General features: G+C 42.8%; 1 protein-coding gene and 1 non-coding gene across 2 annotated transcripts in view; both read right to left on the bottom strand.

Moving 5' to 3' along the window:
- erp44 (endoplasmic reticulum protein 44) overlaps positions 1-27,009 on the bottom strand; it is a 110,543-nt gene that overhangs the window by 74,350 nt on the left and 9,184 nt on the right. The window lies entirely within an intron of this gene.
- LOC121276617 lies at positions 9,650-9,768 on the bottom strand. Its single transcript, XR_005942699.1, has one exon. It is a non-coding gene; the product is annotated as a 5S ribosomal RNA (ribosomal RNA).

A 27,009-nucleotide genomic window follows, 5' to 3' on the forward strand; every position in this document is an offset into this window, starting at 1 on the left:
CTCCTTGCTTGATAGTGGAATAAGGCCCAAACCCGATCAATGCCAATTCAACAGAATGAAGCATTAATCCACTTGCCACTGCAAAGCCCTGGAGGCAAGGTAGAAGACTTAGTTTTCAGAAAATTATTTGATTACTAGCAGAGAACTACAAAATACTTGCAGTCAAATTAGAATCTTTAATGCAACAATCTTCCATTAAGTACAGGATTTCTATTTATTCCTTCACAAAGACTTGAACAGAATCAAAACTTCTCACTCTGATAAAAACCACATTAAGCTGTCCATGTGTAAAAAGCCTAGGAATTGAGACAGTCATGTCATGCCTGCAAAAATATTATTTTCCAACTTTCAACATACAGACTTCAGTCAATGTAGACTTTGAAAATTGATTCCTAAAACCAGTCAAAATGCTGCTCAAAATGGCTGCCCTGGGTCAGGTGATGTTCTGTGATTTCTGCACAAAGGATTAACTCATGTTTGAACATGCTTCCAGAATGTTCTTAAAATGTTAATAAATGATGAAGGTGGAGTGCCCTCCCTGAATAGACATTCACACTGTGAAACAATTTGTGAACTTATACATCCTGCTGACTGGATATTTACCAAAACTCTAAATCAATAGCTCTCCCAGGTGCATTGTCTGCAACTCAATCCTTAAAGAAAGGTGCAGGGAAACCAATTCATCACAAAGGGATGTGAACAGCTACCATGAAAACTCCATTGTGTAGCAGTGGCTTCTAACCTCAAATCAGTTAGGTGGACAATGGAGATATTGATCTTTTATTTTGGTGGCGGGGGTCACATGACCAAATCCGACCTCTGATCACAAATTCTTTTACAGCAAGGGCCAGGGAGGGACAGCAGTCTGCAAAGCAGCAGGACAAGAGGGATCATCCTTTAGCAAGAAGAACAGGATCCTGCCTGAACAACCAGTCAACCAACCCAGGCAGAGATAGGGGGGAGGCTAATTTGTCTTCATCTGCAAAATTAGTCTCTACAGAAACTCAGCCACAGAGACTTTTGATTTCCATTTATCTTCAGGAGAACCAAGAGAAGGAACTTCATCAGGCCTGCAACACATCCCATCCTAAAGGACTGTCCAACCACTTTATCTACTTCCTGTATTTGTTTTTCCTAATAGCCTTAACGCATGCTTTGCTTTCCAGAATCATCTTTACTTGTGTGACTGTGTGTACAAGGGAGTGAGTGTGTTTCATTACATCTACATTTGGGGTGTCATGTGAATAAGCATTATCCTTTCTTCGGATTTAAACTTACTAAAAGCCACTTCGTGTTTATTACTGAAAATCACAACACTAAGAAAGGTTTAAAACATTCACTCTACGGTACATCTTGTTGCAGACAACCAAGAGGTGAGGAAAAGGGAGAAAGCTGTCCCACTATCTCTCTCCATTTGTAACAGAACATAAATACAAATTTTGACAAGATTCTGGACTTATGCCTTGTTTAAAGTCATAGAATATGAATTTCTAATTGGGGGCCATTTTCTCCTAAGTTGAAAAGGCAGATTTACATCTGATGGGCACCATATTATTCGAGGAATAAACAATATTTCCTTGCAATCTGCCTATTATAATTTTAGCATGCATCATTGAAGAAAAAGCTTCCTAACTACCAATCATGTTCTGTGACAAAGTCCTGTTTAAGATTCACGTTTCTTACCAACATTACAGCTGCTCTTTCCACCATGAGTCTAAATTTGTGTGGTGGCATTGAAGTTATACAGAAACTGTATAGATTGTTATCACCTTCAACTGCAGCACCAACACTAATACATTCCTTTAATTCGCTTGTCAACTTTTATAAAAACTCTGCATTTAAATCAAGTTAATCTTCATTTTTAGCACAGAACATTGTTCCAAATAATTGCTCCTGCCATTTTGCCAGTTAACCAATTTCTCATCTCATCCACTCCTCCCATGCCATGTCATTCCTGTCCCATTCATTTCACTCTCACTGAAACAATCTCTCCAGCCCGGGTAATTTTGTTGTTGGGACACCCCTTCCCTTTGCTATTTTTGTTCTCCATCAACTTCATCCACCACCACCACAACGCTGCCAGCGCCACCACCAATTGTCGGCAAACACATGCACATCTCACACTCCAGTTCTCTGCATGCCCCTCATGTGTCCATGTACACCAGGCAGTGTTCCACCAAATGAACCCATCGCCAGATGCAACCCAATGATGCAATGATCAATCAAAATAGTCTGGATAGACAAAAACTGAGTAGTAGTCATTGGTGGTGGAAGGAGTGAATGCTTGTGGGAGGGGTGCCAATCAAGCGAGTTACTTGACACAATCAAGGGCAAAGCAGCCCAATTGATTGGCACCCCTTCCACAAACATTGACTTCCTCCACCACTGATGAACAGTAGCAGCAGTGTGTACCACCTACAAGATGCATTGCAGAAGCTCACCAAGGATTGCAGCATCTTCCAAACCCACGACTGTGACCATCTAGAAGGACAACATTACATCAAGCAAAGTGTCTGTGTGTTTTTCTCCCCATTTCATTCCCTTTTTTTTTTAGATACTATTCATCTGCAATGTCTTGTTAAATTCATCTGTTCATTCCAAATATACTGTCTAACTTGTTGAATGTTTCAAATGTTTTGTTTATGGCTGAGGGTCCACAACAAGCTTAGTAACTTGGGTGTTAGTTACATGGATATTCTAGACAAGCTAAAAACATTAAGTCTCTAGGAACAAACACTGTATACATATGGTGCTAAGTGAGATTAGGGAAAACATACAAAATATAGTGATAATTATCACTAAACAGTCAGTAAATAAAGGAGGGGTCCCAATGGATTGTAAATAAGTCAATTTAGAAACTTATTTTCCACATGGAATTCCATTAAGCCACTTGGCCCAACTGTTTTATGCCAGCGTTTACGCTCCACACAAGCCTCCTCCCATCCTTCTGCATTTATAAGCCTATCACCACATCCTTCCATCTATTTCTCTTCGTGCTCCTACCAGATCTAAACTGTGCACGTCAGGTTTCAGACACCTCTCATGAAGGGAGACAGCTGTTGATTTCCATGACCAGTTGTCTCTGTGAAACGCGCATACACAAATCCCAACCTAGGCCCCTTCCTGTCCCTGTAAACATGGTAGGTGTTGAGTTCACAGCTGGGACTTTCAGGTGCAAGCCTCTGCTGCAATTTTTGCCACGATTTCCACCAGCTCCAGCATAATGCCACTATCAAACACATCTTCCCTTCACCCACCCCCCCCCGGTGGCTTTGCGCAGGGATTGTTCCCTCCGGGACACCTTGGTCCGCTCCTCAATCACCCCCTGCACCTCAACCCCCTCCCTTGGCACCTTCCCATGCAACCGTAGAAGGTGCAACACCTGCCCCTTTACTTCCCCCCTCCTCACCGTCCAAGGGCCAAAACACGCCTTTCAAGTGAAGCAGCACTTCATTTGCACTTCCCTCAATTTAGTCTACTGCATTTGCTGCTCCCAATACAGTCTCCTTACATTGGAGAGACCAAACACAGACTGGGTGACTGCTTTGCGGAACACCTTCAGTCTGTCCGCAAGCATGACCCAGACCTCCCTGTTGCTTGCCATTTCAACACCCCACCCTGCTCTCACGCCCACATGTCCGTCCTTGGCCTGCTGCATTGTTCCAGTGAAGCTCAACACAAACTGGAGGAACAGCACCTCTTCTTCCGACTAGGCACTTTACAGTCTTCTGGACTTGAAATTGAGTTCAACAATTTCAGATCGTGAACTCTCTCCTTCATCCCCACCTCCTTTCCGAGCCCCCTTTTCCAATAATTTATCATTTTTAAAAAAACTATATTTTTTTCTTTCACCTCATATTTTTAAATTTATTTCGATCTATTGTTTCATCTCCACATTTTAGCCCATTTCGATCCCTTCCCCCCACCCCACCCACACTAGGGCCATCTTTCACTAGCTTGCTTCCCTTAATGTCGCCATTAACATATCTTTTAGATAATATCACCACTGTCAACACCCCTTTGTCCCTTTTGTCTATGACATCTTTGGCTGTCCCTTCTTGTCCTCCACTGGTCCCCTATTGAGCTCTCCTGTCCACCCCTTTTACCAGCTTATAATTCATCTCATTTTTATGTCTTAATTCTAAAGGAAGGTCACATGGACTCGAAACATCAACTGTATGCCTCTTTGCAGATGCTGTCAGACCTGCTGAGTTTTTCCAGGTATTTTTGTTGTTGTTCTGTATTGTGTTCTCATGTTTTTCCTTTTAGAAATAGTTGACCTTTACTCAGCTGTTAACATCTACTCTGGACGAATGCTTTATCTCTCAACTACTACTATTACCAGTCTCTTTGCCTTTTGTTCCATGACATCTTTGGTATTTAATCTCTGCCCTCTAACATATCCCTGCCTTTCTCTTTTGTTCTACCTGACCCTTCCCCCCGCTTTTTCAACAGCATAAAACCCAATATATATCTACCTCTCTTCAGTTCCGAAGAAGAGTCATATTGGATTTAACTATTAACTATGTTTCTTTCTCTCCACAGATGCTGCCAGATTTGTTCAGATTTTCCAGCACTTTGTTTTTATTTCAGATTTCCAGCCTCTGCAATATTTTGCTTTTATTAAAGAAGAAATCATCACCCTTCCAAAACCTGAGTGTCAAAAACAAGTAGTCAAGACGTGGCCAAAAACTAAGAGCTGGTCCTCTGCATGTGGAAGGTTACATGCCTCACATACGTGCCCATGGATGATGTTATCATATTGAGGGGGAAGGCCAAAGATGGATCCTTGAGAAACTCCAGAGATTACTGTATGGGAGCCAGAGCGTAGCATTACCTCTACTGAACAGGTACAACTGGAGTGATAGTTAAAAAGGACCGAGAGATCAATTGTTGGAGTAACTGGGTAAGAAGGAATAATGCAATCAATCACAGAGAATATCATCAGTTATTTTGTTCAGAGCAGTCCTGATGCTGTCAACAGGGTGACAGTTGGAAGAAAGGGTCATCTGAACAAGAAATTGAAATGCAGCAAAACTCAATTGCTATCTTCCATTCAAGGTCCTTTTCACTGGACATAGCTCTACTTTGTGTTTTTCGGAATGTGAACCAATTACAGTACTCTTTCCCTTTTAACCTAAAATATTTTACATATGTAACGGTAGAAGTTGACAACTTGCCATTTAAGTTAAGTAATATAATTAAAACGGCAAAAAAATTTCTTCAGTGGTTGCCAACACACTAAAACACAATAAACAGAAGTGCACTGAATTTTCCAAATAAACGCTACCTAAAGAAAGACTTGCATTTATATAGTGCTTTTCCCAACCACCAAAAGTCTTAAAGCATCTTACACTGAATTTACAATGAAGTACTTCTAGCACAGTCTGTTGTAAGGTATGAAGCACGGCAGCCAAATTGCTCAGGGCAAAACCCCTTAAACAGTAATGTGATAGCAACAAGATAATCTGTTCTTTCATGATGTTGAAAAGGGATCAGTATTGATTAGGACACCAAGCATAACTCCCCAGCTCTTCTTCGAAATAGGGCCATAGGATCTTTTATATAAATGAAGCTTCGGTTTAACATTTCAACCAAAAGACCGCACCTCAGACGGAGTACTGCACTGGAGTGTCAGCCTAGGTTTTTGTGCTCAAACCCTGGAAGAATATGAACCCGGAACCTCGTGACTTTGTACCAAAAATCACAACCCTGCATTCATATGATTCTAAAATGCAAAGGAACTCAGGGAAGGAAGGGCATCAGACCAGGAAACTGGACACCAGATCAAAAACTAATTTTGACATATACAAACTTTGATTCAATTAGAGTATTAGCTCATGTCTCATATCAATAATTAACAGGCATGTTACACTGCTAGAGAAATTCAGCAAGAGCTACATTTTCAAGAGATAAGTGAAATACCTTTCTAACAGACATAAAAACAAAAAACTGCGGATGCTGGAAATCCAAAACAAAAACAGAATTACCTGGAAAAACTCAGCAGGTCTGGCAGCATCGGCGGAGAAGAGTTGACGTTGAGTCCTCATGATCCTTCAACAGAACTGAGTGAATATTAGGAGAGGGGTGAAATATAAGCTGGTTTAAGGTGGGGGGAGAGAGAGAGAGAGAAGTTGGGGGGGGGGTGGTGGTGTGGTTGTAGGAACAAGCAAGCAGTGATAGGAGCAGATAATCAAAAGATATCACAGACAAAAGAACATAGAGGTGTCAAAGGTGTGATATTATCTAAACAAATGTGCTAATTAAACATGGATGGTAGGGCACTCAAGGTACTGCTCTAGTGGGGGTGGGGTGCAAAGAATAGCAGGGCATAAAAGTTTAAAATAATGGAAATAGGTGGGAAAAGAAAAATCTATATAAATTATTGGAAAAAACAAAAGGAAGGGGGAAGAAACAGAAAGGGGGTGGGGATGGAGGAGGGAGTTCAAGATCTAAAGTTGTTGAATTTAATATTCAGTCCGGAAGGCTGTAAAGTGCCTAGTCAGAAGATGAGGTGCTGTTCCTTCAGTTTGCGTTGGGCTTCACTGGAACAATGCAGCAAGCCAAGGACAGACATGTGGGCAAGAGAGCAGGGTGGAGTGTTAAAATGGCAAGCGACAGGGAGGTTTGGGTCATTCTTGCGGACAGACCGCAGGTGTTCTGCAAAGCGGTCACCCAGTTTATGTTTGGTCTCTCCAATGTAGAGGAGACTGCACTGGGAACAACGAATGCAGTAGGCTAAGTCGGGGGAAATGCTGCTTCACTTGAAAGGAGTGTTTGGGCCCTTGGACGGTGAGGATAGAGGAAGTGAAGGGGCAGGTGTTGCATCTTTTACGTGGGCATGGGGAGGTGCCATAGGTGGGGGTTGAGGAGTAGGGGGTGATGGAGGAGTGGACCAGGGTGTCCCGCAGGGAACGATCCCTACGGAATGCCGTCGGGGGGGGGGGGGGGTGAAGGGCATCATGCTGGAGTTGGCGGAGGATGATCCTTTGAATGCGGAGGCTGGTGGGGTGATAAGTGAGGACAAGGGGGACCCTATCATGTTTCTGGGAGGGAGGAGAAGGCGTGAGGGCGGATGCGCGGCAGATGAGCCGGACATGATTGAGGGCCCTGTCAACGACCGTGGGTGCAAAACCTCGGTTAAGGAAGGAGGAGGACATGTCAGAGGAACTGTTTTTGAAGGTAGCATCATCGGAACAGACGTGACAGAGGCGAAGGAACTGAGAGAATGGGATGGAGTCCTTATAGGAAGAGGAGTGTGAGGAGCTGCAGTCGAGGTAGCTGTGGGAGTCGGTAGGCTTGTAATGGATATTGGTGGACAGTCTATTACCAGAGATTGAGACAGAGAGGTCAAGGAAGGGGAGGGAAGTGTCAGAGATGGACCATGTGAAAATGATGGAGGGGTGGAGATTGGAAGCAAAATTAATAAATTTTTCCCAAGTCCCGACAAGAGCATGAAGCAGCCCCAAAGTAATCATCGATGTACCGGAGAAAGAGTTGTGGAAGGGGGCTGGAGTAGGACTGGAACAAGGAATGTTCCACATACCCCATAAAGAGACAGGCATAGCTGGGGCCCATGCGGGTACCTTTTATTTGGAGGAAGTGAGAGGAGATGAAGGAGAAATTGTTCAGTGTGAGAACAAGTTCAGCCAGATGGAGGAGAGTAGTGGTGGATGGGGATTGTTCAGGCCTCTGTTCGAGGAAGAAGCTAATGGCCCTCAGACCATCATGGTGGGGGATGGAGGTGTAGAGGGATTCCAACTCTTTATGGTATGTGGACAATCCTTGTTCCAGTCCTACTCCGGCCCCCTTCCACAACTCTTTCTCCGGTACACCGATGATTACTTCGGTGCCGCTTCAGGCTCTCGTCGGGACTTGGAAACATTTATTAATTTTGCTTCCAATCTCCACCCTGCCATCATTTTCACATGGTCCATCTCTGACACTTCCCTTCCCTTCCTTGACCTCTCTGTCTCAATCTCTGGTGATAGACTGTCCACCAATATTAATTACAAGCCTACCGACTCCCACAGCTACCTCGACTACAGCTCCTCACACCCCGCTTCCTGTAAGGACTCCATCCCATTCTCTCAGTTCCTTCGCCTCCGTCGCATCTGTTCTGCTGATGCTACCTTCAAAAACAGTTCATCTGACATGACCTCCTTCTTCCTTAACCAAGGTTTTCCATCCACGGTCGTTGACAGGGCCCTCAACCGTGTCCGGTCCATCTGCCGCGCATCCGCCCTCACGCCTTCTCCTCTCTCCCAGAAACATGATAGGGTCCCCCTTGTCCTCACTTATCACCCCACCAGCCTCTGCATTCAAAGGATCATCCTCCACCATTTCCGCCAATTCCAGCATGATGCCACCACCAAACACCTCTTCCCCTCACCCCCCCGACGGCATTCCGTAGGGATCATTCCCTCCGGGACACCCTGGTCCACTCCGCCATCACCCCCTACTCCTCAACCCCACCTTTGGCACCTCCCCACGCCCACGCAAAAGATGCAACACCTGCCCCTTCACTTCCTCTCTCCTCACCGTCCAAGGACCCAAACACTCCTTTCAAGTGAAGCAGCATTTCACTTGCATTTCCCCCAATTTAGTCTACTGCATTCGAATCTCCCAATGCGGTCTCCTCGACATTGGAGAGACCAAACGTAAACTGGGCGACTGCTTTGCAGAACACCTTTGGTCTGTCCGCAAGAATGACCCAAACGTCCCTGTCACTTGCCATTTTAACACTTCACCCTGTTCTCTTGCGCACATGTCTGTCCTTGGCTTGCTGCATTGTTCCAGTGAAGCCCAACCCAAACTGGAGGAACAGCATCTCATCTTCCGACTAGGCACTTTACAGCCTTCTGGACTGAATATTGAATTCAACAACTTTAGATCTTGAACTCCCTCCTCCATCCCCACCCCCTTTCTGTTTCTTCCCCCTTCCTTTTGTTTTTTTCCAATAATTTATATAGATTTTTCTTTTCCCACCAATTTCCATTATTTTTAAATCTTTTATGCCCTGCTAGTCTTTGCACCCCACCCCCACTAGAGCTGTAACTCTTTCGAGTACAAACATGTTTCCATCTGTTTCAGGTGAAGTTATATTGTTTCATAGTTTGCCATTGTGAGATTTGAACTCTTGATACTCTTTCGAGTACAAACCTGTTTCCATCTGTTTCAGATGAAGTCACATTGTTCCATAGTTTGCCATTGTGAGATTTGAACTCTTGATACTCTTTTGAGTAAACCTGTTTCCATCTGTTTCAGATGAAGTTACATTGTTTCATAGTTTGCCATTATGAGATTTGAACTCTTGATACTCTTTCGAGTACAAACCTGTTTCCATCTGTTTCAGATGAAGTCACATTGTTCCATAGTTTGCCATTGTGAGATTTGAACTCTTGATAGTTTTGCCATTGCGAGATTTGAACTCTTGATCTTGGGGTTACAAACCCATTACCATAACCACTTGGCTATTTAGGCCAAGCCAAAGGAATGAACTCTTGATACTCTTTCGAGTACAAACCTGTTTCCATCTGTTTCAGATGAAGTCACATTGTTCCATAGTTTGCCATTGTGAGATTTGAACTCTTGATCTTGGGGTTACAAACCCAGTACCATAACCACTTGGCTATTTAGGCCAAGGCAAAGCCTACTGCACCTGGTGTTCCCAGGCAGTCTCCCATCCAAGTACTAACCAGGCCTGAGTCTGCTTAGCTTCTGAGATCAGACGAGATCGGGAGTTTTCAGACTAGTATGGCCATAGGCTAAAATTACATTGTTTCATAGTTTGCCATTGTGAGATTTGAACTCTTGATCTTGGGGTTACAAACCCAGTACCATAACCACTTGGCTATTTAGGCCAAGCCAAAATAACACCATACTGTAACTCTTTCGAGTACAAACCCATTTCCATCTGTTTCAGATGAAGTTACATTGTTTCATAGTTTGCCATTGTGAGATTTGAACACTTGATCTTGGGGTTATAAACCCAGTACCATAACCACTTGGCTATTTAGGCCAAGCCAATGGCTTCACTAAACTCCACGTTTTCAGTGAATTCAAATTGTACCATGGTAGTATTTGAACCCAGGACCCCAGAGCGTTGCCCTGGGTCTACTAGATTACCAACCTAGTGATAATACCACTACACCACAACCTCTCCTTAAAACATCCTTTTGACTTGTAACTCTTTCGAGTACAAACCCGTTTCCATCTGTTTCAGATGAAGTTACATTGTTGCATAGTTTTGCCATTGTGAGATTTGAACTCTTGATACTCTTTTGAGTAAACCTGTTTCCATCTGTTTCAGATGAAGTTACATTGTTTCATAGTTTGCCATTGTGAGATTTGAACTCTTGATCTTGGGGTTACAAACCCAGTACCATAACCACTTGGCTATTTAGACCAAGCTACTAGAGCTGTACCTTGAGTGCCCTGCCGTCCATTCTTAATTAGCACATTCATTTAGATAATATCACACCTTCAACACCTGTGTTCTTTTGTTCTTTTGTCTGTGACATTTTTTGATTATCTGCTCCTATCACTGCTTGCTTGTCCCTACAACCACACCACCCCCGCCACTTCTCTCCCCCCCACCTCCCCCCACATGTTAAACCAGCTTATATTTCACCCCTCTCCTTATATTCACTCAGTTCTGTTGAAGGGTCACGAGGACTCGAAATGTCAACTCTTTTCTTCTCCGCCGATGCTGCCAGACCTGCTGAGTTTTTCCAGGTAATTCTGTTTTTCTTTACCTTTCCAACATATTCATTACCAACAATAATACATACGGGGCAAGGGTGAAGAGAAGGGGGAGGGAGGGAGGTGGAAGAGAGAGAGAGAGAGAGAGAGAGAGAGAGATGTAGGCATAGATACCAATATGCTGGGGTAGCTGGAAAATTTTGGCCCAGTTCCCATTCGATAGACAAGCACACGAAGAGTGGTGTGGCAAAATGGGGGTGTTGTTCTCATGAGTATCACCTTTCCATGCCGTCCTCGATTTGCCACAGATGAAATTACACAAGCATTCACAGTAGAAGCTAACTTTAGGAGCACACTATCACTAACCCACTGTTCTCACTGGCAGGAATCCTTAGAAGCCAAACACAAATAAGCATGGTTAACACAAATTGTCCAGGGTTTAAAAAAACTACATGGAAATTTGGATCAATCAGTGCAAAAAAGTGAACAGATTAGAATGATACAGCACAGGAGACCATTTAAACCATTGTGCCCGTTAGGTAGAGATATCCAATTAATCCCATTGTCCTGCTCTTCCACACCCCAGCACCCACCAACCCCACGACGCACCCCGCCCCCCAAACCCCGCTGCGCATGACTTCCTTGTTTTCATACTCTATTGCTCTATTCATGATGTCAAGGATCCTTGCTTTTTTGAAAAAAAAACTTCTCAACTTGCTCTGTCACTTTCAATTAGATCCAGTAATGTTTCTTTTCTCATTGGGCTGGAAACACATGGATCAAGGAAGTTTTCTTAATAAACATTTCAGATATTCCTCCTCCTCTTTGTCTTTCTACACTAAGTATCCCAGTCTAGATTAGAATATTTGAAGTCTCCCGTCGTCATTGCTCTGTAGATCTTACAGATTTCTGCAATTTATTTCTGTCTCCTCACTATTTGGTAGCCTATAGCATACACCCAGTAGTACAATAGGTCTTTTATTGTTCCTTAATTTTAACCAAGTCACCCCTGTCTTTGGTTCCTCATTTCATCATCCTTTTCCAGTACTAGACAAGTTTCTTGAATCCATACCATTACCCCTTCCGTTTTTCCTTCCCTGGATACTTAGAAGCCAAGAACATTAAGTTCCCAATCCTCCTAGTCTTTTATCCAGGTCTCTGTTATTACTACTATATCATAATTTCATGCAAGGATTTGGGCCTGCAGCTTACTGATCCTTATTTAATGTGCTTTGTCCATTTATGTATATGTTCCAAATCCAATCTAGTATTATCTCACCCAATCCTCTGTGCACTTCGTTTCTACTGAAATGTTTCATCCTGGTGCCCACCTCCCTCCCAAATTCGTTTAAACCCTCTCTCATAGCATGAGTTAACCTTCCAGTAAGCACATTAGTTCTAAGTCAGTTCAGGTGCGACCCATCTACTTTGAACAGGTCCCTCCAGCCCCAGAACTGGTCCAAATGGCCTAAGAATCTGAAACCCTTTCTCCTGTACCATTTCTCCAGATATGTGTGAACTGTTTTGATCCTACTATTCCTACCCTCATTAGCATGTGGCAGTGGGTGTAATTCAGTGATTACTACCTGATTTTTAACTGCCTCCCTATCTCCTGAAACACTAACTGCAGGATCCCAACCCTTTTTTCTCTATGTCAATGGTTTCCACACGGGCAACAATTTTTGGCTGTCCCCTTCTCCCCTCAAAATGTTCTACACCCTCCTGGTGATGTCCCTTCACTCTTGCACCAAGGAGATAACATACCACGCAGGAGGCATATCAGCAGTTAGAGAAACACCTGTCCATTGAGCCCCCTATGATCACTGCATTATTCTGCTGTGCCGTCACCCCTCCCCCATGGTGCCATCACCCTCACTTGTCTTCAGCACTAAAATTGACTCGAGTGCCATCCTCCCAGGGCATTTTTGCACTGCCTGCCTCCTATGCTGCCTGATGGCCACCCACTTAATACCATCCTGACCTCCGAGGCTGCAGGATGACCAACTTGGTTTAAAGCACTTAACACCTTCTTCTGCACTCATTTCCCCCCTACCAAATTCCTGTTCCCATTCTGTACAGCCTATACTTCAAGCTTAATGTGTAACACATATCTCTCTAATATATACCCTCGAGAAACACATTAGTTATAAGTATTCAGTCAACAGCTAGCCACGACAATTACCGAGTCAGATATCCATTTAAAACAAATTGACTGTTAACTGCTTATGTGCAGTTTTGAAATAAGACAAGTATTTTAAATTCCAGCTCAATAAAAGCACTTTCTGTGCTATTCACCACTCTATACAGCAGATACTCTGAACTCTGTGCACATAGCTCTGGGGAAAAAAAAGAATTTCTTTTTTTCCCAGAGCAGAATTTCTAAGTGCCAGACATTGAATATTACGGCTACTGGAAAACCAGCATACTGATCCCATTGTTTTGTAGGAACAGATTTAGATATGACAGTATTCAATTAAAAGGGGGAAAATGGTCAAAGAGTTATGCAATTATCAATAAACTTAGCAATATTTGTGTCTGGAATATCAATGGTTTATTTGCAATTTATTTCTAAAGCCAAATTTATAAATCTGAAGTCACGGAGCTAAGTTTTAGATTTTCAGTCAATTAAGTTCTGTTACATAGCCCCCATTTCGGAAAAATGTTATTTGGGTCTATGAGTTTCGGTCAGTAATGAAGAACAAACAAGAATTACAATTTAGCAAGCAGCAGTCACACATACAGGTTATTCTAGTGACCCCGTGATCAGGTATTAAGGATTTGCATTGCTCGCCTGGATAGCAGAATTTTATTAACAGCTATCACAAGGACTTTTGCTTTGCATTTTTCAACACCGTTATAATCCTCATGGGGAACTGTATTCCAATTTTTGTTGTTTTTACTTTAGCATGAGTCAGAGTCAATGCAAATTAAACATTAACAACGATATTTCAAATAAAAAAGGTAAATTTTGCATTAAACAGCCGATACAAGATATATCTTACACAACCGTAAGTACCCTATCACTCCCTGCATAAATGTGGCACAGTGTAACTACAGTTTCACAGCATGCTGTTCTTTATTCATGCAGGATAGGTCAGGAGTCCAATCCATAGAACAGTAACGGTGCACAAAGAGGTCATTCAGCCCATCGCATCTGTGCTGGACAAAAAGAGAAAAAAGAAACTGGCCGCTCATTTTCACCCCACTTTCTAATATCTGGTCCATAGCCTTGCAGGTTACAGCACTTCAGATGCAGGTCCAGGTACCTTTTAAATGAGTGGGCATTTCAGCCTCAACCACTAACTTAGGCAGTGAATTCCAAACACCCACCACGCTCTGGGTGAAAAAGTTTTTCCTCTTGTCCCCTCTCATCCTTCTACCTTAAATCAATGCCCCCTGGTAATTGACCCCTCAGCTAGGGGAAACAAGTCTTTCCTGTCTAACTTATCTTGACTCCTCATAATTTTGTACGCCTCAATTAGGTCACCCCTTAACCTCCTCTGTTCTAAGGAAAACAACCCGAGCCTATCCAATCTCTCTCCATAGGTTCAATTTTCCAGCCCTGGCAAAATTCTTGTAAATCTCCTCTGCAATCTCTCCAGAGCAATTACGTCCTTCCTGTAATATGGCGACCAGAGCTGTACACAAAATTCCAGCTGTGGCCTAACCAGCATTTTATACAGTTCCATCACTACATCCCTGCTTTTGTATTCAATACCTTGTCCAATAAAAGAAAGCATTCCATATGCTTTCTTGACCACCTGTCTTGCCACCTTCAAGGATCTACAGACAGGCATTCCAAGGTGTCTCCTTCCTCTACCCCCCTCAATATCCTCCTGTTTATTGAGTACTCCCCTGCCTTGTTTGCTCTCCCCAAATGCATTACCTCTCACTTTTCCGGATTGAATTCCGTTTGCCACTTCTCCACCCGCTCAACCAAACCAATAATATCATTCTGGAGTTGACATCTATCCTCTTCATTATCAATTATACAACCAATTTTTGTGCCATCTGCAAATTTCCCAATTGTGCCCCCAGCACATTTAAGTCTAAATCATCAAAATATACAACAAACAGCAAGAAAAAAAACACAGCCTGTGGAACACCACTGGAAACCGTTTTTCAATTGCAAAAACATCCATCGACCTTTAGCTTCCTGTCACTGAGCCAATTTTGGATCCAACATGCCACCTTCCCCTGTATCCCATGAGATCTCACTTTCCTGACCAATCTGCCATGTGGGACCTTGTCAAATGTCTCACTGAAATTTACATGGACAACATCCACTGCATTCCTTCATCAATCTTCCTTGTTACTTACTCAAAAAATTCTATTAAGTTAGTAAGACACGATCTTCCCCTAACAAAACCATGCTGACTATCCCTGATCAATCTGTGGCAGGAGACTTTTGAATAACTTCAAGTTTAGAGGGGGTAGAATGTGGGAGGCCAGACAAGAGAGAGTTGAAATTGCCAACTCTATCGGTAGCAAGGGCATGGATGAGACTTTCAACAGATAGTGAGCTGATGCACTGTTAAGGTTGGGCAAGGTTACAAAGGTGGAAATAGGCAATCTTAATAACAGCACAGATGTGTGGTTGGAACTCATCTTGAGGAAAAGGTGCGAAGAGTTTGGCAAGGCAACATTTGTCCATGTCAGTGTGGTGTGCGACTTGAAGAAGAACCTGAAGGTAATGGTCTTTGCCATTCACCCGCAGCCCTTGACCTTCCTGGTGTTGGTCATTGCTGAAGAAGTCTTAGCAAGTTGTTGCAGTGCACCCAGTAGATCGTACACATTACTATTGGCATATTATGGCTGCAGAGGTTCAAGATCGTCATTCTGGTACCAATCAAGCAGACTGCTTTGTTCTGAATAGTGCTGAGGGCTTTTGGAGCTGCACCCATCCAGGCAAGTGGACAGTATTCCATCACAATTCTGATTTCTGCCTTATAGGTAGTACAGTGGTGTTTGAGAACCAGGTGAGCTAGTCACTCAATCTTTGGCCTGCTATGGTGGCTACAGTTGGTATGGTTAGTCCAGTTTAGTTAGGACAGGAGCAGGGCATACAGTCCCTTGAACCTGTTCTGCCATTTAATTAGATCATGGCTGATCTGTATTTCAATTCCATTTATCTGCCTTGGTTCCAAAACCCTTAATAACCTAGTCTAACAGAAACCTAGTCTAACAGAAATCTATCAATGCCAGTTTTGAAATTTTCAATTGATCCAACTTTTTTTTTGGTGGGGGGGGGTGTGGAAAATCAAGACTCCCAGATTCTCACTACCATTTATGTGAAGAAGTGTTTCCTGACGTCACCTCTGAATGATCTGGCTTTAATTTTAAGATTTTTGTTTCAAATTCCCCTGACACATAAAATAGTTTCCATTTACTCCATCAATTCCTTTGATCATCTTAAACACCTCTATTGGATCACACCCCCTAGTCCCTTGACTATAGAAAATTACACTTTGTGGTCAATGGCACCCTCAGGACTTTGATGTTGGGGGACTTGGCAATGGTAATGCCACAATGTCAACAGGCGGTGATTATACTTCAGGTGGTCATTACCTGACACTTTCAGGGCACGAGAGTTACTTGCAATTTACTAGTCCATGTCTGGATTTTGTCCAAGGTTTGCTGTATTTGGTCATGGAATGGTTCATCATCGTAGGAATTGTCAACTAAGCTGAGCATGTTGAAACCACCAAAGCACAGCCCCACTTCTGACCTAATAGTGGAGGGATTGTTACTGATAATACACCTGAAGATTATAGGATCTAGGATGCTAAATTCAATTGGTGGCCAAGTTTTCAAATCTTTAATTTGAGACAAGATTATCTAAAAATGCATTCCTAATTGAGGGTAGCCAATGTTTTTTTTTTAAATTGGCGTGCATATTTTAGCCTTGGAGGCAACATACAAGCAGCGCTTATTAACAGACTTGCTTCCAAAATAATTCAACATCTAGTCAATGGTTTTCGTAATCAAACTTCAAGATGAGTAGTAAAATAAATGTTTCTAAAAACCACTCACTGCACCATTTTCAAAAGAATTCAAGAGTCAGAAGAAGTCATTTATTAATTTTGGCAAAGCACTTCAAGTGCTACTTATTCAAGCCAACATCCTTAAATGCTGGATGTGCATACCATGCACCTTTCAGCGGGAAAGAAGCTAAGTCAGCTGTTGTTCAAATATGGATTAAAAAGATTCAAAAAATCTTAGACTCTTCACTCCCCCCAATTTGCCTCATCAAAATCCCTCATGCCCTAAACCTCCATCTGATCCCCTCTTAAATATCTCTGTTCAATAAAAAAAAGCCTCAGTTTCTCTGATTTAGAAACATAGAAAATAGGAGTAGGCCATTCGACCCTTTGAGCCTGCTCTGCCATTCATTATGACCATGATTGATCATCCAACTCAATAGCCTGCTCCCGCTTTCTCCCCATATCCCTTTCGCCCCAAGAGCTATATCTAATTCATTGCTGAAAACATACAATGTTTTGGCCTCAACTACTTTCTGTGGTAGTGAATTCCACAGGCTCACCACTCTCTAGGTGAAGAAATTTCTCCTCATTTCAGTCCTAAATGATCCTCCCTGTATCCTCAGACTGTGACCTCTGGTTCTGGATTCCCCCACCATTGGGAACATCCTTCCTGCATCTACCCTGTCTAGTCCTGTTAGAATTTTGTAGGTTTCCATGAGATCCCCCCCTCATTCTTCTGAATTCCAGCAAATATAATCCTAACCGACTCAATCTTTCCCATTAGGTCAGTCCCGCCATCCCAGGAATTAGTCGGGTAAACCTTCGCTGCACTCCCTCTATAGCAAGAACATCCTTCCTCATAAGGAGACCAAAACTGCACACAATATTCCAGGTGTGGCCTCAACAAGGCCCTGTATAATTTCTCACCCTTTGTATAAGGAACATACATACAGATATATGAATTAGGAGTAGGCCATTTGGTCCCTTGAGCCTGTTCCACCATTCAATAAGATCATGGCTGATCAGATTGTAACCTCCATTCCTGTCTAGCCCTGATAACCCTTCATCCCCTTGCCTTAAAAAGACTCTGATTCCACTGCCTTTTGAGGAACAGAGTTCCAAAGACTCATGACCCTCAGAAAAAAATTCTCGTTTCTGTCCTAAATGAGTGATTCCTTCTGTATAAACAATGCCCCCAAGTTCTAGATCCACCCACAAAAGGAAACATCCTCTCCACATTCCCCTGTCAAGGCCTCTCAGGATCTTAAAGTTTTTCAATCTCAATTGGGAATGCATCTTTAGATAATCTTGTCTCAAATTATAGATTTGAAAACTTGGCCACCAATTGAATTTAGCATTCAAGATCCTATAATCTTCAGATGTATTATCAGTAACAATCCCTCCACCATAAGGTCAGAAGTGGGACTGTGCGCTGGTGGTTTCAACATGCTCAGCTTAGTTGACAATTCCCATGATGATGAACCATTCCATGACCAAATACAGCAAACCTTGGACAAAATCCAGACATGGACTGGTAAATTGCAAGTAACTCTCGTGCCCTGAAAGTGTCAGGTAATGACCATCTCAAGCATAATCATCTCCTGTTGGCATTCAGTGACATCACCATTGGCAAGCCCGCAACATCAATAATCTGGGGGTGCCATAAGGCACCACAAAGTTTAATTTTCTATCGTCAAGGGACTAGGGGGTAATCCAATAGAGGTGTGTAAGATGATCAAAGGAATTGATGGAGTAAATAGAAACTATTTTAATCTTTCAATCAAGTCGCCTCTTATTCTTCTAAACTCCAGCAGAATCTCCAGCAAATACAAGCATAGCCTGTCCAACCTTCCCTCAGACAATAACCTGCCTATTCATGGTATTACTCGTAAACCTTCTCTGAACTGCTTTTAACACACTTACATCCTTCCTTAAATAAGGAGACCAATACTGTACACAGTACTCCAAATGTGGTCTCACCACTGTCCTGTACAACTGAAGCATAACACCTCAATTTTTATATTCAATTCCCCTTGGAATAAACGATAACGTTCTATTAGCTTTCCTAATTACTTGCTGTACGCACATGCTAACCTTGTGTAATTCATGCAGTAGGACACACAGATCCCTCTGAACCTGAGCGTTCCAGAATCCCTAAACATTTAGATATGCTTCCTTTTTATTCTTCCTGCTAAAATGGACAATATCACTTTTGCCCATATTATGCTCCATTTGCCAAATCTTTGCCCACTCACTTAACCTACGTCCCTTTATAGCCTCCTTATGTCCTCTTCACAACTTACTTTCCTACCTACCTTTGTCTCACCAACAAATTTAGCAACCATACCTTTGGTCCCTTCATCCAAGACATTTATATAAATTGTAAAAGGTTGAGGCCCCAGCACTGGCCCATGGCACACATCGTTACATCGCGCCAACCAAAAAAAGACCTATTTATGGCTACCCTTTAGCTAGCCAATCTGCCATCCATACCAATATGTTAACCCAGGAGCTTTTCTTTTCCAGAATAACCTTTGATGTGGTGCCTTTTCAAACACCTTCTGGAACTTAAGTACAGTACACCCACTGGTTCCCCTTTATCAATAGAATTTTACTTCCTCAAAGAACTCCAATAAACTTGTTAAACATGATCCCCTTTCACAAAACCATTTTGCCTCTGTCTGATTACCTTGAATTAGTCCAAGTGCCCTGCCATAACATCTTTAATAATAGCTAACATTTTCCCTATGACAGATGTTAAGCTATCTGGCCTGTAGTTTCCTGCTTTCTGTCTCCCTCCCTTTTGAATAAAGGAGTTACACCTGCTATTTTCCAATCTAACATTACCTTCCCCGAAATGAGGGAATTTTGGAAAGTTAAAATCAAAGCATCAACTATCTCACTAGCCACTTCCTTTAAGACCCTAGGATGAAGTCCATCTGAACCTGGGGATTTATCAGCCCGCAGCTCCAACAATTTGCTAAGTAGCACTTCCCTGGTGATTGTAATTTTGCCCAAGTTCCTCCCTTCCTTCCACTTCCCAATTTACAGCTATTTCTGGGGTGTTACTTGTATCCTCTATAGTGAAGACCGATGCAAAGTATTGGTTCAATTCACCTGCCATCTCCATATTTTCCATTAGTAATTCCCAGGCTCACTTTCTATAGGAGGAACTGTCACTTTGTTAACTCTTTTTTTTTAAAATATCCATAGAAACTCTTACTATCTGCCTTTATATTTCTAGCTAGCTGTCTCTCATACTCCAATTTTTCCCTTCTTATTCTTTTAGTGCTTCTTTGCTGTTTTTTATATTCTGTCGAATCTTCTGACTTGTCCGGCATTCTTGCACAATTATATGCTTTTGCTTTAAGTTTGATACTATCTTAAACTTTTTTAGTTAACCATGGATGGAATTTTTCTTTCTTGTTGGAATGTATCTCTTCTGAGTATTCTGAAATACCCCTTTAATTGTCTGCCACTGCATCTCTATTGACCTATCTTGTAACTTCACTTTAGCTGGTTCTGCTTTCATGCCCTCATATTTGCCCTTATTTAAATTTAAAATACTAGTCTTGGACCTCCTCTTCTCTCTCTCAAACTGAATGAAAAATTCAATCATATTATGATTGCTGCTACCTAGAGGCATCTTCAAGTAAGATCATTAATTAATCCTGTCTCATTGCACAATACCAGATCTAGGGATAGCCTGTTTTCTAGTTGGCTCCAGAATGTGCTGTTCTAAGAAACCATCCCTAAAACATTATGAACTCCTCAGCTAGACTACCTTTTCCCATCTGATTTATCCATCTCTTTGTAGATTAAAACCCCCCCATGATAAGTGCTGTACCTTTTTGACAAGTTCCCATTATTTCTTGTTTAATGCTCTGCCTTACTACGTGGTTACTGTTAGGAGGCCTATACTCCACTCCCAAAATTGACTTCTTGCCTTTATCGTTTTTCATTTGTATCCAAACCATTTCTACATCCTGTTTTCCTAAACTCAGGTCATCCCTCTCTACTGTGTTAATACAATCCTTAATTAACAGAGGCACCCCTCCATCTTTTCCTAGCTTCCTGTCCTTCCTAAATATCATGTGACCTTCAATGTTCAGGGCAAGATCTATGTCATCCTGCAGCCATGCCACTGTAATGGCTATCAGATCATTCTCATTTATTTCTAACTGTGCCATCGGTTCATTTGCATTGTTTCGAATGATATGTGCATTCAGGTAGAGAGCCTTTCATTTTGTTCTTTTATTGTTGTAACCTCTAACCTTACCTGATGTATTCTATGCTTTGTACTCTCTAACCATTCCCTGTCACAGTCAGGTTATCATTTCCCATTTTAATATCTTTCTCTCTTGCCTTTGATTTAGCACATCTTCCCAAATTTGATCCCTTGCCCCCCAATGCTTAGTTTAAAACCGTTTCTACTTCCCTACTTATGCAGCTCACTAGAACACCGGTCCCAGCACAGTTCAGGTGTGGAACGTGCCAACAGTACAGGTTCCACTTCCCCCAATACTGGTGTCAGGGCTCCACAAACCGGAACTCACTTTTCCCACACCAGTCTTTGTGACACACATTCTTTTCTCTAATCTTATTTGCCCTATGCCAATTTGCAAGTGGCTCAAGTAAGAATCCAGAGATTACCACTTTTGAGATTCTGCTTCTGACTTGTGACCAGCTCCTCATGCTGAGTACGAAGAACCTCTTTTCTCAGTCCATGAAGAACCTCTTTTCTCAGTCCATGAAGAACCTCTTTTCTCAGTCCATGAAGAACCTCTTTTCTCAGTCCATGAAGAACCTCTTTTCTCAGTCCATGAAGAACCTCTTTTCTCAGTCCATGAAGAACCTCTTTTCTCAGTCCATGAAGAACCTCTTTTCTCAGTCCATGAAGAACCTCTTTTCTCAGTCCATGAAGAACCTCTTTTCTCAGTCCATGAAGAACCTCTTTTCTCAGTCCATGAAGAACCTCTTTTCTCAGTCCATGAAGAACCTCTTTTCTCAGTCCATGAAGAACCTCTTTTCTCAGTCCATGAAGAACCTCTTTTCTCAGTCCATGAAGAACCTCTTTTCTCAGTCCATGAAGAACCTCTTTTCTCAGTCCATGAAGAACCTCTTTTCTCAGTCCATGAAGAACCTCTTTTCTCAGTCCATGAAGAACCTCTTTTCTCAGTCCATGAAGAACCTCTTTTCTCAGTCCATGAAGAACCTCTTTTCTCAGTCCATGAAGAACCTCTTTTCTCAGTCCATGAAGAACCTCTTTTCTCAGTCCATGAAGAACCTCTTTTCTCAGTCCATGAAGAACCTCTTTTCTCAGTCCATGAAGAACCTCTTTTCTCAGTCCATGAAGAACCTCTTTTCTCAGTCCATGAAGAACCTCTTTTCTCAGTCCACCGGTCATTGGTAACTACATGGACCACAACAATTGGATCCTCCCCCTCCCACTTCCTCTCCAGCCCTGAGCAGATGTCCTGAACCCTGGCACCAGGAAGGCCACACAGCCTTCCGGATTCTTGGTCTTTGCTGCAGAGAACAAACCCCCTCACTATACCATCCCATACTATCACCACATTCCTTTTTTGTTCCCCACCCCACCCCCAATGGCTTCTGGTATCATGGTGCCATGATCAGTCAGCACATCCATCGTGCAGCCCCCATTCAAACAAGCTGAAATAACCTCAAACCTGTTTGCTCTTGTCTAAGAGGAGGCAATGGATTAGTAATCCAGAGACCCAGGGTCTGGGGACCCCAGTTCGAATCCCAGGATGGCAGATATTAAAATTTGATTTCAATAAAAATCTGGAATTAAAAGACTAATGATGACCATGAAACCATTGTCAACTGTCATGCAAACCCATGTAGTTCACTGATGTCCTTTAGGGAAGAAATCTGCCTACACATGACTCCAGACCCACAGCAATGTGGTTTGACTCTTAAATGCCCTCTGAAATGGCCTAGCAAGCCACGCAGTTGCTTTGAACCACTAAAAGGAATGGAACCGGACAGACCACTGGCATTAGAAACGATAACGCAACACTGCAAAGTCCTTCTTACTAACATGTCAGGAAAATATAATAATTTTCATAATGTTATTGGAATTTATTGTAAGGTAGGAGCAGTGTGTGTGTGTGGGCTTAATGAATTAAAGACAGCTGATCTGAAGGCTTTGATGTATCAGAAGAAGCTAGGTTTGAAAAGCTAACTAGGTAAACATGGCTGAAGTTTTAGAATGTGAGGTGTAAAGGGAAAATTTGCATTTTTAGATAAACCAGAGTAATTTGAATTTCAAAAGAGGTGGTGAAATGTTATACTTAGCCAGAACAAGCCAAACAGCGTGTTTATTTTTCCCAAAGATAACTGATAAAATTGGTACTATGAAAGATTATTAGAAAAGTAGAGTTGAAAAGACATATTGGGACAATAGGATTTACGTTGAAAAGGGAGAAATCTGTAAAAAGGAGACGAGGCCGTGTGTAGGAAAGAAGGTATTCTAAGATCTAACAAGTGTGAAAAGCCTCCAGCCTCAAGTTGCTCTCTACACGAACTGAAGTGAAGAAAGCTCACTTTGAATTTGACTGTTCAGGGTATTGTGTTACTTTGACTGAGTCTTTTAAAATGTGCTATACTGTTGCCTTAACGGAGGTGTAACTGGGAGTTAGGTTAACTAGGAGAGCTAGGAGTTATCATAGTAGTAATTTGTAAATCTATGAGCTTAAAATCTTTTTTTTAAAATTAATAAAGGTTTCATTTAGTTTTATAAGAAACCTATAAGACTTGGTGGTCTTATTACTACTGAATTCAAGGTGCGCATCTCAAAATAAATAAATTATAAAATAGTTGTGGCAGTTGTTCCAAGTTTCCCTCTTTTGATTTGAACAGCTCAGCATTCACCATTCACTGTGCCATAAAAAACATCTAGGGGCTAGTGCCAAAATCTGGAGAGCTGTTTCTCAGACCAGTCAAGCAACAGCCTGACATAGTCACACTCATTCCTTACCATGTCCTAGACACCACCATCACACTCCCCGAGAGGTGGCTGCACAGGGATATGCAGTCAGGAAGGAGTTGCCCTGGGAGTCCTCAACATTGACTCCAGACCCCATGACATCTCAAACATGGGCAAGGAAACCTCATGCTGATTACCATGACTGTCCCCCCTCAGCTGATGAATCAGTACTCCTCCATCTTCCTCCACTATTGCTGGGTCAAAATCCTGAAACTCCCACCCTAACAGCACTGAGTATACCTACACCACATGGACTGCAGCAGTTCAAGAAGCCAGTTCACCACCAACTTCTTAAGGGCAATAAATACTGGCCTAGCCAGTGACATCCACATTCCATGAATGAATAATAAAAAAACAAATGAACACCACTTGGAGGAAGCACTGAAGGTGGCAAGGGCACAGAATATAGTCCGAGTGGGGGACTTCAATGTCCAGCACCAGGAGTGGTTCGGTAGCGCCACTTGCAGACCAAACTGGCTGAGCACTAAAGGACATAGCTGCTAGACTGGGGTCTGCGGCAGGTGATGAGGGAACCAACAAGAGGGAACAACATACTTGACCTCATCCTCACCAACCTGTCTGCTGCAGATATATCTGTCCATGACAGTATTGGTAGGGGTGACCACAGCACAGTCCTTCTGGAGATGAAGTTCCATCTTTGCATTGAGGATAAAGTCTATCATGTTGGATGGCGCTATCATGGTGCTAAATGGGATAGGCTTCGAACTGATCTAGCAACTCAAGACTGGGCAACCATGAGGCACTGTGGGCCATCAGCAGCAGAACTGTATACACCACAATCTGTAACCTCATGACCCAGTATATCATTCACTCTACAAGTACCATCAAGCCAGGGGCTTGACCCTGGTTCAATGAAGAATGCAGGAGGGCATGTCAGGAACAGCACCAGGCATACCTAAAAATGAGTTGTCAACCTGCTGACGCTATAACACAGGACTACGTGCATTCCAAACAGCATAAGCAGCAAGTGATTGGCAAAACTAAGCAATTCCACAACCAAATCAGATCTAAGCTGTGCAACCCTGCCACACCCAGTCGTGAATGATGGTGGACAATTAAGCAATGAACAGGAAGGTGAGGGTCCATAAATATCCCCACCTTCATTGATGGGGAGACCAACACATCAGTGCAAAAGGTAAGCCTGAAGCATTTGCAACAATCTTCAGCCAGGAGTGCTGAGTGGATGGCCCATCTCAACTTCCTCTTGAGGGCCCCAGCAACACAGATGTCTGTCTTCAGTCAATTTGATTCACTCCACGTGATATCAAGAAAAGGCTGAAGGCACAGGATACTGCAAAGGCTATGGGCCCTGACACTACTCTGGCAATAGTACTGACGACTTGAGCTCCAGAACTTGCTGCAAACTTAAGCAAGCGGTTCCAGTACAGCTGCAACACTGGCATCTACCCGGCAATGTTGAAAATAGCCCAAGTGTGTTCTGTACACAAAAAGCAGGACAAATCCAACCCGACCAATTACCACCCCATCAGTCTACTCTCCATCACCAGTCAAGTGATGGAATAAGTCATCAACAGTACTATCATGCGGCACTTTCTTAGCAATAACCTGCTCACTGACACGGAGTTTGGGTTCTGCCAGGGCCACTCAACTCCTGACCTCATAACAACACTTGGTTCAAACATGGAAAAAAGAACTATACTCGAAGTGAGGAGAGAGTGACTGCCTTTGACATCAGGGCAGCATTCGATCAAGTGTGACATCAAGGAACCCTAGCAAAACTAGAGCCAATGAGAATCGGAGGAAAACTCTCCGTCGTTTAGCACAAAGGAAGATGGTTGTGGTTATTGGAGTTCAGTCATCTCCAGGACATCACTGCAGGGGTTCCTCAGGGTAGAGTCCTAGGTCCAACCATCTTCAGCCCCTTCATCAATGACTTTCCTTCCATCATAAGGTCAGAAGTGGGAATATGCACTGATGATTGCAGAATGTCCATTCGCGACTCCTCAGTCACTGAAGCAATCCATGTTCTAATGCAACCACTTGTCAGTCCAAGCAGATTGCTGAGGAGAATAAATCTAAGAATCTTAGATGAGTTGCTCTACAGTTAAGTAACAGTGAATGTCAAGTGAGTACTGGATCTTAAGGGAGATACCAAGCTGTTAGCAATCTACAGGGAGAGGGAACTGTAGGGGGCAGAAGAAGAGAAAGGCCAAAGAAGCCCTTTAAGTAGTGAAAGAACAAGGATAGGAAATGGTCCTGTTAAGTGAAGAGTGAAGAGCAGAGGAAGGCTCCATGCTTCAAGGGAGAAAGCTGAAGGACGCAGACTTAAAGCAAAATAGACTTTCTAGAAGCCAGATGATCTAAGACGACAGGCAAAGGTCTGCAACTTTTTACTATGGGCATGTGAAGCAGTGATGTTCTGTTGGCACGACTAAGTATTTGAGAGTGTGTGTGGGGAAGGCAAAGCTTGAATGCATGTGGCAATCCAAGGGAGAGGAACATCGGAAGGAGAGTTTGAAACCCTGGAGGTGGACCTTTATGGAAGGCGCCCGAGAGAAAGTGTTGCTTGGGAGAAGATTCTAAAGCTGGTTCTTCAAAAGTGGAGATTGGAAACACCTCGTGAAATATGGAATATAAGATAGCTTTTGAAACTTGTGTTATCCTTATAAATCTGTATAAATCTATAGCGGTATAGTTGTGGGTGAAGTAGTATTGTAAAATAGTTAATCTTCTCTTGTTTAATAAATGTTTTATTCTTTTGTTAAAAGTTCATCAGCTGACTCCTGTCAATCTGTTCAGTCTCCACGTTTCTAAACAAAAATAAATGTTAGGATCTATCAAACCAGGTTCAATCCTGGGATCAGGTTTGTCCAGTAGTAACTTCAGCTGGGATCGTAAAGTTCTCCCCCAAGCCTCTCACCACCCTGACATGGAAATTTATTGCCATTCCTTCACTGTCGCTGGGTCAAAATCCTGGAACTCCCTTCCTAACAGCACCTTGGTTGTACCTATACCATAGGGACTGCAGCAGTTCAAGGCAGCAGCTCAGCACCACCTTCTCAAGGGCGATCAGGGATGGACAATAAATGCTGGCCTAACCAGCGACACCCACATCCCATGAATGAATTTTTTAAAAAAGCACCGTGGCTCCTGCCCTCTGGATCCCCTGCCTGCCTCAGTCGCAATCACACACTCTTGTCCCTCACTACTAACCAAGTCAGAAGACCCTGTCCTTAGAGGTGCGACTGCCTCCTGGTACAAAGTATCCAGGCTACCTTCCCACTCCCTGACATGTTGCAGTGTCAGCCTCCAGCTCAATGACTGTGA

Source organism: Carcharodon carcharias, chromosome 3 (assembly GCF_017639515.1).
Source record: "Carcharodon carcharias isolate sCarCar2 chromosome 3, sCarCar2.pri, whole genome shotgun sequence".
Taxonomy (NCBI): domain Eukaryota; kingdom Metazoa; phylum Chordata; class Chondrichthyes; order Lamniformes; family Lamnidae; genus Carcharodon; species Carcharodon carcharias.